This window comes from Apteryx rowi, unplaced genomic scaffold, assembly GCF_003343035.1.
Source record: "Apteryx rowi isolate R43461 unplaced genomic scaffold, aptRow1 scaffold_439, whole genome shotgun sequence".
Lineage (NCBI taxonomy): Eukaryota > Metazoa > Chordata > Aves > Apterygiformes > Apterygidae > Apteryx > Apteryx rowi.
This window is the reverse complement of record NW_020450693.1, coordinates 309413-322868: the sequence shown is the minus strand read 5'-3', so window position 1 is coordinate 322868 and position 13456 is coordinate 309413. Positions and strand designations below refer to the sequence as shown.

General features: G+C 39.7%; 1 protein-coding gene across 1 annotated transcript in view; it reads right to left on the bottom strand.

Moving 5' to 3' along the window:
* The window catches only part of DCBLD2 (discoidin, CUB and LCCL domain containing 2), a 47866-nt gene that overhangs the window by 34041 nt on the left and 369 nt on the right, over nucleotides 1-13456 (bottom strand). The gene's annotated exons all lie outside the window — the stretch shown is intronic.

The following is a 13456-nucleotide window of genomic DNA, read 5'->3' as shown; positions in this document are numbered from 1 at the left end:
ACATGCATTGAACTTGGTGTGTCCTGGGGACCATGGTCACGGCAAACAAAAAACCACAGATCCTCACCAGAACAGTGTGCCAGAAACATTGGCGCCTCTTAAGAAGCTGGTAGAGGAAAGCAGACTGCTGTTGTCAGGAGAACCATTCATCTGCTCTGGCGGAGCCTCCAAATGCAGCCTGGATGAATTATCCTGACAGATTACATATGACCCCTGGGTTATGGCACATGGATGTCTGATGTAATCACGCAGATGATTTAAAATATCTTCTCATACCCAAGTTCTTTACATCAACAAAATACAGAACTTGAACCAACACAAACACATCAGAATGCACTCGATCAGAAGAAAATGTGAAACTTAATATAATGAGAGGATATGCACATGCAGAAGCGGGGGCTAAATATTCTATTAATACCCACGAAAGAGATTGACTTCAACTATAAAAGATAATTAATCAGAACTTTTTCCCCCTGAGACTGCCTGCTGTTAATGACTGCTAATCTTGTTCTCACTACCCAAACATGTTAAAAATGAATCTGGAAGACTAGAGAATCCTTACTCAAAGAAGAATGACAAAACAGACTTCAGACAGGTTAAGATTACACTCTATAAAGCATAACTGATGCATATCAAAACATTAGTCTCAATTTTAACACGTGGCATGGCCTTTAGAAGACAGTCAATTTAACCAGTGGGTTTCCTGAGGAAATTTTACAGCTATAAATTTATGACCACATACAGGAAGTAATTTTATCTTTCGTAACTAAGTGATGGCAAAACCAGATCTATCAGCATTATTTAAGCAAAAAGATACTTTAAAACATTTATTTTAGCTCTAAATATGCAACTCCTTCTGATTTACAAAAAGACACTGCATCTCCTTTTACCGCTCTCAGTGGGAACAAGAAAGTTTGAACAACCACCAGAAAATTTCCATGAAAAACAAACACAGAAGAATTAAGGCCACAGAGAAGAAAAATTGCAAATAGCTTTTTAAGTTTTTTTTTTTTTAAATGTTCTTATTTCTGTCCTTCAAACTCGGTGCTGTTTCTATCAAAATCCACAGAACTATGTTCTTCAGGAGGGAATCTGCTCATCCGTCAGAGTTCATTTTCCTAACAAGCCAACAAGCACACAGTCCACCTTCACCTTTATGCTATTCATTTGCCTCAGTAAAACACTGGTTTGGAGCACTTCATCCCACTGCAGATATTTCACAACATAAAATACCCCATGCCTTCACAAGCAAGGCCATAGCTCAATAAACACTTCACGGCACTTAAAGTCAGTGCAGCCCCGAACAAAAGCAAGCCTTGTCCGCCTCTCGCTTTTAGCCACTTCTCACACCTTTCCTGGTACTGGAGTAAGCACTTCTGCAGCCACATGGTAAACCAGACCAAGGACCTGAGATAAAAATAACTGGTAGTTTTAACCTAGAGCAACCCTCCAACTTCCTTTAGTGCACAAATGTACCAGTGCCTTCTCTAACAGAAGGATGGGATAGTGTAAGGCAAGGAAATGCCAGAGACTACTTCTTTCATCAGCACTGCCAGTCTGTGCTGGCATTTTAAACTCTCCTGAAACTGTATTAATCCCAATCAGGAGCACTCTACCGTGGGGCACTCCTAAAATAGTCACTAAATTATAAGGTTGAGGTGCTACAGAGATAAGAATAAAAAGAAAGGTAAAACACAGTAAGGATTCTGCCTTTCAAAATGTTTGCAGCTCATGGTAGCAGGAGGCAAAAGACAGCTGCAGCTTCTTGTTCTTGTAGCAAAAGTACAAAATTTAAGATGTCATTACAACAAAATTTAACTGTTTTAATTCGCAGCCCTAGCCACATGCTGAGCTAGTGATACTTAGCACTTCATTATTTTTATCTGTACACACAGCTTTTCAATCACCATCCCTGGAAACACAGTCTTAGCTTTCAGCCACTGAGTTTATTTGACATAAAAAGCTTAACACTTAGCCTTGCTAAATTCAATATCCAGAATATGGTAACATTTTAAAGCAGAAAGCTCTCACATTATTACACTGTCAGAGAAGGTAAGACATTTGCTTCCTCTGCTATCATGACTGCTTCAAAAAAAACAGAAAAGAAAGATCAACTTGTGTTGCAGAACTTTTGCTTGCTGATGTTCAGGGAATGACGTGAATGAAGTCCCCAGGGAACAGCTATGACTTGCTTAAATATCACCCAGGCAAAAGCAGCCTGCAAAGACAGGCTAGCCATGGAGAAAAGTGTTTTACGTGAGGATTCTGTAATACTGCTCTACTTGCAATAACACAAGCTGCAGAAACCCTCCTGATCTGCTACCCATGCTGAATCATAGTGACAGTTCAAATTGTGTGTTGTCTTTTGTCTGGCACACGCAGCTTGCCAGCTTCCCAAGACATATCGTTTACTTAGCAATCTGCCCTAACACTTTCATAAAAATAAACACTGTTGTGCTTCAATCTAAGCACTACATAGCAGAAACGCAGCTGATGAAGGAAATGCAAGACACACAGATGGTCATGCAAAACTGCATGTCAGAATAAGCAGTATCCAAGGTCAGAATAGACCCCAAATCTTTTGTATGTCTTTCAAACTCCTCATCACACCAGGACAGAATGAAATGTCATGCGTCCCAAATATGTCCAACCCTCAACAAAGAAGTGAAAAACTCTCCAGTCACTCCAGCAATTCACAGGCTAAATTAACACTACAATCATCTTTTCCTCTCTTCCATTATCACTTTGTAACCAATACCACACCACCCGTGCTGCAGGTCTACAGTGGCATGAACTGATCTAAATATGAGCTTCCGCAGTACCATCTTCACTTCTGCAACCAGCTATGACTTCCTCCCCTGCCCCTTGCCAGCGCGCACTGGACCCTTGTTGAGCTGTGCAGCAGTTTTATCCCCAGGTTGCCAGCCTACTTGCCTTCTACTGAGTAAATAGGTAAGTATGGATAAGCAGGGGTCTGACAATCACCGGCACCCATAGAGCGGAGAAGATGGGAGGCAGGGGCGGAGAGGGCACAACAGCAGCAGCCAGCTGTAAAATCATGTTTGGCTACCATGGAACCAATGGAGGGTGGCAGGAAGGAAGCAGGTAGCTTTGGGCAGATAACAGCAGGGCAGCTAGATGCTTTCAGAAAGCAAAACACAGTTGGAATTAATTGTACCCACTCACTGCACTGAGAACAGTGACTTTAAATATCAGTTCCTAACGATCTCTAAAGTTCGCAGTCCTGCTGATGACACATTAACATATCACATCTCTCCACCAATATTTCCTTCTGCCTGTGAAGCTGACATAAGCATTGTCTTAGTTTCTAACACACCTTTTCCATATTAATTTCACAATTATGATAGACTGTTTGGGGTTTTTCTGTTATGAACAACATGGCTTAATTCCACTGTCATGAAATATAATCTACAATTTGTTCTTGAAGATATTGTAATTCTTTCCTAATTTTGCCATGTAGATGATCCATTACAAAAGAAGATGTTTTCATACTTGTGATCTTCTATGAATACAATCCATAAAACAGACATTATGTACCAATGAAAAATAAGAGGATTAATGGGAAAGATGACAGTAAATTTACTCCCTTGAGTCACTGTTCTTCAAGTGGCAAAATTACAATGCCAATGGTGTAACAAGAGCACATAGGAAGTCAGTAACATGTGAAGCCCCAGAAAAAATTATCTACAAACGCTAAACTTGCCCTTCAGTTTTGCTGTAACTTCTTCACAGCAGGAAAAAAAAAAGATGCTATGTACTATAGAACCAAAGACCTTGAAAACAGCTCTTTAAAAACAAAGAGATAAGGAAACTAATGAAAATGCTTTATCTGACCTTTTCAAATCTACTTGAGAAAACGATAAAAATCTAATCACCATTGGACTTCACATACAAGTGTTCAAAAGCGTTACATTTAATGCATCTCTCTTCCCCACTTGTGGAACTGAGCCATGTTCTGACACCTCTATACAACACACAAACAGCAGTTAACAGATAATGGGGCTCAGTGCTTCCTCATTTCACATAATTCAGATTTATAAGAGAAAAGTTAACTGGCAATGGCTGCTTGTCACCACACTGAACAAGGTAAGGGTTTTTTTCCACATTCTAATCAATTTGGAGCAAAGTTAAAATAACCAGATACAGATTGAACTGGCCACAGTCCTGCTGAAGAGGCAAGAGCTGCCAACTCTGACAGCCCCTGCAGACTTGCTGGCAAGTCGAGGTGCACAACATTCTCCACAAACATGCTGCAACACTGCAGCCAGCTATCCTTTCAGAGCTAAAATCTCCTGACTCTAAGAGCAACCAAGTGAAATTGCACCACTGTAATTCATCTTCTATTTCTATTATTTTCCTAATTCATCTCCTATTTCTATTATTTTTCTAATTCATCTCCTTTCCATTCAGAATATTGAGGAACTTTCATCTCCCTCATTCCTGTGGGGTTTGTCTGTACAAAGAATATTTATATCCAAGCAGGTACACAAGTATCAACCCTAAGTCTGTTATATATATCACTGTAGGTCTACCTCAGTATAAAGCTAGAAGTGTAAAAATAGGATGTATTATGTGAACTGTAACAAAATTGCTAAAACAGTCTAAGGCTCTTATTCCCCTCTCTCAATACCTGAAGCAGCAACTGGGCACTGAAACTGCTACTTCTACTCCAAGAAACAGCACTTAAGAGAACTGAAAAGATTTCCTCTTTGTGGTGAAGCAGCTAGTCAGTAACATGTCATGCACAGGGGGGTTATGATTGCCAAATCTGAGAGTAGGAAAACCACAAACAGATCACTGAATATGAGGAGAAAATGGCATTTAGAGATGAAAAGAATTAACCTTTCACATATCTGGAATAATTGTACAAAATATTTACAGGCTTTGTTTAATTGCTAGTCCAAAATCAACAGTATCTGCTCACAACCATTTACAGAAGCACACCAAGCTATTCAAGTTCCCTGTCCCACCACTATTTGATACACCTCCGAGAAATATTAACTCTCACAGCACTTCAAGTAAGAAACCAAGAAAACAGGTGTACTGTTTAGAGAAACGGTTTTATCAGAAGAACTGCTGTGAGAGAGAAAAGTTAGAAAAGAGGATCTATGTGGCTTCATGCATAATACACCCATTTTCAGCCAGGCTGATGGTCCAAAGATCAGTAACTGGAAAGAGATTATCCTTCTGATGGATACTATTCCAATTCAGGATGATAAAAGGCTCCTCCGTGAACTTAGAGTTGATTTGGAAAGAACTTGTCTGGGAAAAAGGTTTAGAAGGAGGGATTAAGGAGAGAAGTTATAAAGCATATGGGAGGGGAGTTATAAAGCATATGGATGATCTGACCATTGAATTTATTAATTTTCAAATTTTTTAGTACTCAAATGGTACATAACCTGAGGAATATGGTTAATCAAGTTGGTCTCCTGTGATTTTGCTGAATCTCACCTATCTGAATTTTCACATCATAAAGAGTGGAGAAATGTTAAAATGCAATACATTCATTTAAAACTTTTACTGGTCAATGAAATAAGCTAACAAAAATAAAGATACCACAGAACAGAAAAAAAATCTGAACTCCTCAGAAATCTAAAATCCTCAACTGATTTTCCAGTTTTTTACTGCTACAACTAACAAAACTGATGTTGTCATACAGTCTGCCAGATAAAAGACAAAACTTCTTCAGTGTAAAGAAAGCACACAGGAAATATTTCTTTAAAAAATAACATTATTTATAGATCATGTTAAGGAAAGATGGATTCACAGAATTGAAAACCTAAAGGGTCATTTAGATTAGAGTATGATTTCTTGTATACCACAGCTCATTAGAGTTGGCTAGTCATGATTTTAACCAGAGTGAATTTAGGATGTTCAATTAAAATTAACTTTCCAGAAAGTTTTCAGACTTGATTTTAAAATAGCTTCAGAAAGAGAATTTTTGAGTATTTCTAAAGGTAGTGTGCTTTAAACACTTGAGATTAAAAAAAAAAAGTTTCTAACTTGTTCTTAAATAAGATACACCTACTTTATTTACGACATATGCGTGAATTCCTTATTATTCAGTCCTATTATTGCCAAGAATGACACAACTAAGTTCATAAACTTTATTCAGCTTACACAAAAACATTTACTAATGCAACAACTATGTAGGCTATCGTAACAATGGTGCAGAACTGAAACTTTCCTAATTACATTACCCTTCAAATAACAAGATGTGCGGCATTTCTATTAAAAGGACAGAGGTTTGTTCAGCTGAAAACTTGAAGCTTAGTACTTTCAGTAAGATACTAAGAACAGAAATTGTAATGATCAACAATCAAATAATTTTAAGAAAATAATGAATACACAAGCCAGTTAAAATGCAAAAACATTTGTCTTACAACACAGACCAGTGAATAGGCTAAAATTAATTTTTGCTGACATGAAAAGGCAAAAGTGAGCACATCTGACCAATATGTATTACCCCCACTTACACAAATTCTGCTTCAAGGAATCCTTGATTTATTTAGATTTTCTTCAACAGAATTTATCTTGTTAAAAAATCACCAAGCTGCTAAGTATCTTTGCACTTCTGATGGTTCACACACTTTGTATTATATTTTAGGTTGTAGTTGCAAATGCATTTCAATCATATAAACCTAGAGAACTCAGCTAAAACTAGAGCCTCACTGCACACTCACAGCGAAACATTTAAGAGCATAGGTTGTCATTTACTGTCAAAGATAAACACTCATACACTTGATTTTCAGGGTACAACTAGTCTCACCCTAAGTCAAAGGGACAACTGATGACTAAGTTTCAGCATTCATCAACTGTTTCTTGCTCCAAACCTCACAGACCACAAACTCAAAGTAAAATTATTTTAAGCCAGAATCTGCTAAGAAAAAGAATCCACCTAACACAAACAGATGTGACAACTATACAAGCAGAGGTTTTGTAAGAAATGCCAACATGAAGCATCCAAATGCTACAGACTACTGCAGGCACTACCAAGTGCCTGTGTATCAAGTCCAAAATGTAGCCTGCTGAAACAAGCAGGATACCAGTAGCTAAACTGATGTGAAACCAACTCTGCCTGAATTCATTTTTGAAGATTTTAGCAACAATAAAGAAACGTTATCTTTCTGTTGCTCTTAGAAAGATACACACCAAGGGAAATTAAGCGATTGTGCAGAGAAACAGTGGAAGTGACAAATGCACAAAAAGAAACAGTGGAGGTTAAATGTTTCTTGCTCATCCAAGGTCTAGGGTTTGTTTTGTTTTTTTCAAACATTACACGAATAATTTTTCAGATAAAAGCCAATTTCAAAATCAGTGCTGCTTTTGTGGTCCAAATGTCAAATCAATCTCATGCTTTCAAGTATTTTTAATTCAAATGACAAGCAACAAGTTTGAATAGAATATGAGTAACACAGCTTAGATTTTTGCTACAAATAACAGAAGCAAAGCATGAAGCTTAGCAAAATCTGATATTTCAGTCTTGTCATATTAATGAACAGGCTTCATGGACAATAACCCACCACTCTGTATAAGAATCTGTACTGAATATTTTACAGAACCTATTTCGATATGAGTTGCTATATGGTCTTTCAGGTAAACATTACTGCCTTCCCCACTTCCATCAGTTCAGTAATGCATTCTACAGTCTGTACTTGGACAATGTTTTTAAGTACATTCCTGTTAAAAAATGCCTCACTGATGTTTTACAATAATTGATTAAAGAAATTAATCTAAAAGCAACTCTTCATTAGAAAATACAGGAGAGGAGGAAAATCCTTCGACTACAAATTAAACTTCTGGCAATCCTGAGCCGGTGCTTCCCTGAAGTGCAGGGTGTAGCTACAAAGGATACAACAGCTTAAATGTACAGGCAGATCTTACTTGTTCTGTCTCAGCTTTCATTTAAAAACCTTTCAAAATATTGATAAAGTAGCTGACATGGGAACACTTGCAAAGAAGTTGAGCACAGCAGTTCCAACAAGTCAAGGATCGCATTTGTACTGATAATTATCTGAGCTTTCAAAGATGATGCATCTGAGGCAGCACTTAACCAGCTGATGACAGAAATCGTACAAAACAGCAGCAATCAGACTGAAGACCTAACGCATCATTTCCCAAAGCGCAGAGCAGGTGACAAGATTGCAAAAAAGGGAGACTGCTTATTTTTTTCATATGCTAATGACCTAAGAAAACATTTCTCCAAATTTTGAAAGCTGAACACCTCCACCTCCTTTCAGTACAAGGAAAATTGTTTTCCTGAAGGAGACTACACTACTACACTAGAAGGTCACTGCCTTGAGCGATACACAGTAACACTAGCTCAGATATTTGCTTTTTAAAAGTGTGTATATATTTATATAAACAACTTGCATTGTACTGTTTGAGACCAAAGTAAAATGCAATGCCTTCTGGGACCGAGGATGAGAACTATAAGAATGCTTACACAAAACGGTGATTCCTGAATTCTTTAAAGAGGAGTGGACTAAGTTAGCACACCCCAACCTCCGTCACCTCCCAAAGATGAGCTGGTCTGAACAGAATGAGTCCTGCAAAGCAACCTGCCAGATAGGATGGGTCTGCAAAACACATGTACCTTCTGCCCACCAGACCCACTTAATTACTTCAAATAAGGCTAACAGCAACTGGGGGAGGAAAATTAACCTTGCCAAGATTCTTGGTTTCAAAAGATTCCCCTGTATTTTCACCATTTTTAGGTCTATGCTTCCAGTACCAGCTTGTTCTCCCCCAGGAAGAGCATTCTTCCACACAATTCTCACTCCTCCTTCTCCTCACTGCATCAACCTCAAAGGTGCAACGCTGGGAAGCAAGGAAGATGGCATCAGAAAACCTGAATCAGGAGACAGCATCTCAAATTCTGCCAGCTAAACCTGGCAGAACTTTATGCCCTGGTCTTGAAAAATTCTTCCACAATTCTCAGCACAAGGATGAAGGGGGTTTGCCTCAGTGCTCCCGCCCACACCATACCAGTCTCTGAATCCGCAAGAGTCAGTATTCTGCACAACTGCAGCTTTACAACACTGTGCATTCCTAATTAAAGCTGTCCTATTAGCGAACACCAAATAGTTCAACAGAGGCTCCCCTCCGCCTCATAAAAGACTTACTCTAATGTTAATTTGAGGATAATATATATTTCATCCAAAGTTTGTTTGTTTGTTTTTTTAATCAAAATAATCCTTTGTGGGTTGGGCTTTGACCCTTTTCCTCCTTGACAAGCCCAGCCAAGGACAGCATATACAAAGGGTGAGGAGACATCATCCAATCTCATTGAGCAATAGCAGAAAAGGGCACTTGCATTAAGGGCAACACATGACCACTGCTCATATGGTGGAAGATTTTGCAGTAGTGCTTCACAGTCTCATCCCAGGAGCTCTCTGCAAATGCAGCAGGAAGGCAGCACCTGCACCAAGCTACCCTGGCAGCTGCAATGCTCGCCAGTCCCATTCCAGAAGGAAACCATCTGCTCCAGGACGTTTAGAAAAAAAACACAGCTACAGTCTGTCTCCCTCTCCTCCCATCTTGCCCAGCTAATGGATGTACAGCTAGACCCACCTTCTCTTCCTCTGCTCCCTTTTCCTCTCAAATCCAGCCACCTGTCTTCCAAATCTATAGTTGGAGGGTATTGTTATATCCTTTCATGCTTGAAGCTCACAACTGGAAGGTCACCTTAGTGACAAAAAGGGACAGACATTTATTTCTAAGCCTGAAACAAAGTTTAAGGAAACAAAGTTTACGAAATCACACAGCTAGTTCTAGTCTTCTCATCCACCCCAGTAATTCACTATAATGCAGGAGAAAGGCAGCAATTTCAGCGACAGACAGTTCTGTACAGTAAGTGGCCAGGAAGTCACACTAGTCTCTACAGTCATTTGTTTGAGCCACCAACGGTTGAATGACAATGAGCTATTTTGGATCCTGCAGAGAGGCAGGGCTAGGCTCACTGATCAGCATGTGCCTAATTCTGGACTGATCAGTCACGGCCACAGCTGCCTACTGCCTCACTGTGCCGACCAGCAGAGGTGAGCAGGGGGCACCAGGAGCACCACAGAGGCAAGGGGAGGGCAGGCAGGGGAACCGAAAGGCTACAGGGAACACAAAATGGATCTAGGAATACTGCAGTTCAATTACAAGGCACAAAGCTGTGGAAAAATGTTTCATTTAGGCTCAACGCATGCAGAGCTGTTAATTCTTCTACTTAACATTTCATATCACAGTAACTCAGCACCACACATTCAAAAAATGATTTTACTGTGCTGCACTGAAGCAAATATATTTTGAAACTACAGTGATAAATCATTTTCTTTTACTTTCTTCAATGAGGTTTGAAATAAAAAAGCATAACATATTCTAAATGTATATGTAATAACATACTCTAAAAGGTTGGTAACTGTTTAGAACAAGATGCAAGAACACCACATTTCAAAAACAAGCATTCTAAGTTAAATGTTTTTAAGAAAAAGTTGCAAACAAAACCAAACCTGCTTCAAATCACTTTGGGTATCAACTTCAGAATCTAAAGTTTATTTATTTTGAGTTTAGGTCTTTATTCCTATTTTATACACAAATCAGTATCCACTAAGGAACCCCAACAGATGACTATCAAACTATGTGTGGCAACAAAATGAAGTTCTTGCCCCAAAGACCGTACAATCTTCATACCTTCAGAATAACTAAAACATTACTTAACTTCTATTTGAATGAAAGATATGTGGTATTTCTCTCTTAAGCTGTTTTATGATGATTCTTTACAAACAAAATAAGTTAAGTTTACCTAACAAACATGCCATACTGAATTTATGTCAATAGCCAAACATCTGCTAAGAGCACTGTTTTCCAAAAGGTGCTCCAGGAAGAGCAGGAGGCTTATATGGTGCTGGCCTGCTTTCATTTCCAGCTGCTAAACTACATGAAAAACAACTAAAACACGTTAAATATTTTCTTAATATCACTCTTCTTGTAACCAAGAATCACCACAGAGTGGTTTTAAAATTGCAAGAGGGAAAGGACATGACTTGCACAGCAGTCAGCTGGACAGTGTGAGATGTGTGAGAATCTGTAATACAGTACAGAGTACTCTTCTGTTGAGCCTTTTTCAAAGCTTCTGAGGCTGCTCGACCTCATACAAAATGCTCACATTTTCCAAGACAGTAAGGCACTCAGGTTCAAGACCCTGATCCAATGAATGCTGAATTCCATACACTGGATGATTTTCAGTGTGACAGGCGGGGAGGGACCCCAAACCCTAATCCTAAAAGGCAGTACAGTGGACTCCTAGGTGAAAAGTACATTCACCACAGCATTACCTGCACCTTTTTGTTACTAGTTTTGTGTCCATCTTGGAAGAGGAGGAGGAGGAGAACATTAAGCAGACATTTGACCCAAAATTCAGAAGAGTTTCAACTTGTCCAAAACCATATTATTATTATTTTTAAGTCAATTCATACTAGTTAAAGTGCTCTCCAGAAAAGTCTATGAGAAATGAAAACACTATCTTCAGAGCAGGATTTAAATACCACACAATATGTGGCTTACAGCTGCTGAACAGTGGGAAAGAAAATGAATAGCTGCTTATTAACAGAGGATCAGCCTCCCTAATGTAATGAATGAGGCTGGGTTCCTACATAGCATCACCTACTGTACTTTTCTAAAAAAAGCTTAAAAGCAACTTTAACTGTGGAATTTCCTAAGCCTTTGGTACTTTCCTTGGCAATCAAGGCATTCTCTTAGAAGTCTGTGCGTGTATTTAATACACTAACTTAGTAACAGTTTTGTGCAGACCCTTCAAGAGCAAGAGATGGGTTTCATTTCTCTATGGGATTCTTCACCCAAATTAGAACTATGGCAGCATTTTAAAGACACAGGATATGGGCTCCCCAACCTTCTCTGGAAGAAGATAAATGAAAACTATTTTGGCAAGGAAATAGTCCCTCACAAGCAGAACTTTCCTTAGAAGCTCTAATGGCCTCTTATACTGAACAGCATTGTATTCAGTAACAGAGACATGAACCTTAAAACAAGCTCTGCTTTTTGTTGCCAAATGAAATGAAGCTTGTCAATAAAAAAGTTCCCTTCCTTCTCAAAAGTGAGACTTCTGAGCAAGTTTTAAGGATTAACTAGAGTGACACTGTCAACTTGAAACACTGGATATGGGATCTTCAGCAGTTCCTCAGAGTACGGAAAGATAAAGTGAACAGCATATGCAAAAGCCCACCGACCCTTTGACGGACAGACCCACTCCCTGCTGCATGGTTCCACTCCCTCTAGTACACCTTGGACCATGCACTGAGCCAATTCGGCTAACTAATCTGGCAGAAAAATATTCCTTCCCCCTTCCCCCCCCCCCGGGTTATTTCAGTTTTCTCCTTGAGTTACAAGCTCGGTCTGCTCACCAAGGTGTCAGAGAAGCGTCAGGTCAATGCAAGTATTTAGAGCACACAATCAAAAGTGTGATACTCCTGTAGGCTGAACTAACACCTTGCTGCTGTCTGACCCATCTAGCAGCAGCTTTCAAAAGACTACATGCTAAAACACAAGTCGCCCAATTTCCTCTCGGCCACAAATGGGTCTACTCCTCCTCCATCACAGATTTAAAGAAGAATAAATGACAAGTATGCCAATTGCTTTCTATCATTAGATTTGTATATGTATGGTAGCACACCAAAAAATATTAACTGCAGTTAGCTGGAAATAACATGAAAAAGCAAGACAACATGACTAATTTGTTCTACAGACACTTCTCTGACCTTTTTCCATTCAAGGAGTCCGTTAAAATATATGTTTAACAGTATGCCACACATATTTGTGAGTCCCAGAGTAGAGTTTGTGACATTTAAATAAGTTTTCATCTCTTTTTGAGATGCAGAGAAAGAGAAAACTGTGTGAAAATAAAGTTTAGTTTCTGAAATGAAACCAGACTTGTGCAAGATGCAAGTCTAAATGAAGACTATAAAATATCTTTTCTCAACTCTTATATTCGCAGAAACGAAAGTTTCAAGATGCTGTCAAAACATTCACTACCACCACTTTCTTCCAAGCATATGATCAAAGTGACAGTTACTGTGGCATCCTCTGATCCTCTGCCACGAAGTGACCCAATCGTGCCTTGCAGTTTCCAACGCGCTGAAGTCTAACCAGTCCAATTCCACCCGAGGCGGGGAAATGGTACCAACTTCTCTAAACCCAGCTCCCTTCTCTACCGTGGGCTCCGGACTCTCGCCGCAGCACACACTTGCACGCATTCTCCGAGCTGGTTTTCAACACAAACAGCACGGCCCTTCTGGCCGCCTCGCGGCTCGCACGGCCTCGCGCAGGTCGTGCGGCGAAACCCCAGGGCGCCGCTGCCGCCCGCAGGAGCGAGGTGCCTCAGACACGCCCGCGCCCCGCCGCAGCCCCGCGCTCCTCCCGCCGCCTCGGC